The sequence below is a fragment of the Capricornis sumatraensis genome, chromosome X (genome assembly GCF_032405125.1).
Source record: "Capricornis sumatraensis isolate serow.1 chromosome X, serow.2, whole genome shotgun sequence".
NCBI classification, from domain to species: Eukaryota; Metazoa; Chordata; class Mammalia; order Artiodactyla; family Bovidae; genus Capricornis; species Capricornis sumatraensis.
The window spans coordinates 66,316,945-66,318,832 of NC_091092.1; positions in this window are offsets into that span (position 1 = coordinate 66,316,945).

Here is a 1,888-nt window from a genome sequence, read left to right on the forward strand (position 1 = left end):
GTTGAACAGTTTTATGAAGACCTACAAGACCTTTTAGAACTAACTCCCAAAAAAGATGTCCTTTTCATTCTAGGGGACTGGAATGCAAAAGTAGGAAGTCAAGAAACACCTGGAGTAACAGGCAAATTTGGCCTTGGAATGTGGAATGAAGCAGGACAAAAACTAATAGAGTTTTGCCAAGAAAATGCACTGGTCATAGCAAACACACTCTTCCAACAACACAAGAGAAGACTACACATGGACATCACCAGATGGTCAACACAGAAATCAGATTGATTATATTCTATGCAGCTAAAATGGAAAAGCTCTATACAGTCAATAAAAACAAGAGCAGGAGCTGACTGTGGCTCAGATCATGAACTCCTTATTACCAAATTCAGACTGAAATTGAAGAAAGTAGGGAAAACCACTAGACCATTCAGGTATGACCTAAATCAAACCCTTATGATTATACAGTGGAAGTGAGAAATAGATTTAAGGGCCTAGATCTGATAGATGGAGTGCCTGACGAACTATGGAATGAGGTTCGTGACATGTACAGGAGACAGGGATCAAGACCACCCCCATGGAAAAGAAATGCAAAAAAGCAAAATGGCTGTCTGGGGAGGCCTTACAAATAGCTGTGAAAAGAAGAGAGGCGAAAAGCAAAGAAGAAAAGGAAAGATATAAGCATCTGAATGCAGAGTGCCAAGGAATAGCAAGAAGAGATAAGAAAGCCTTCTTCAGTGATCAATGCAAAGAAATAGAGGAAAAGAACAGAATGGGAAAGACTAGAGATCTCTTCAAGAAAATTAGAGATCCCAAGGGAACATTTCATGCAAAGATGGGCTCGATAAAGGACAGAAGTTGTATGGACCCAACAGAAGCAGAAGATATTAAGAAGAGGTGACAAGAACACACGGAAGAACTGTACAAAAAAGATCTTCACGACCCAGATAATCATGATGATGTAATCACTAATCTAGAGCCAGACATCTTGGAAAGTGAAGTCAAGTGGGCCTTAGAAAGCATCACTATGAACAAAGGTAGTGGAGGTGATGGAATTCCAGTTGAGCTATTTCAGATCCTGAAAGATGATGCTGTGAAAGTGCCGCACTCAATATGCCAGCAAATTTGGAAAACTCAGCAGTGGCCACAGAACTGGAAAAGGTCAGTTTTCATTCCAATCCCAAGGAAAGGCAATGCCAAAGAATGCTCAGACTATCACCAAATTGCATTCATCTCACATGCTAGTAAAGTAATGCTCAGAATTCTCCAAGCCAGGCTTCAGCAATACGTGAACCGTGAACTCCCTGATGTTCAAGCTGCTTTTAGAAAAGGCAGAGGAAGCAGAGATCAAATTGCCAACATCTGCTGGATCATGGAAAAACCAAGAGAGTTCCAGAAAAACATCTATTTCTGCTTTATTGACTATGCCAAAGCTTTTGACTGTTTGAATCACAGTAAACTGTGGAAAATTCTGAAAGAGATGCGAATACCAGACCACCTGACCTGCCTCTTGAGAAATCTGTATGCAGGTCAGGAAGCAACAGTTAGAACTGGACATGGAACACCAGACTGGTTCCAAATAGGAAAAGGAGTATGTAAAGGCTGTATATTGTCACCCTGCTTATTTAACTTCTATGCAGAGTACATCATGAGAAACGCTAGACTGGAAGAAGCACAAGCTGGAATCATGATTTCCAGGAGAAATATCAATAACCTCCGATATGCAGATGACACCACCCTTATGGCAGAAAGTGAAGAGGAGCTAAAAAGCCTCTTGATGCAAGTGAAAGAGGAGAGCGAAAAAGTTGGCTTAAAGTTCAACATTCAGAAAACGAAGATCATGGCATCCGGTCCCATCACTTCATGAGAAATAGATGGGGAAACAGTGGAAATAGTGTCA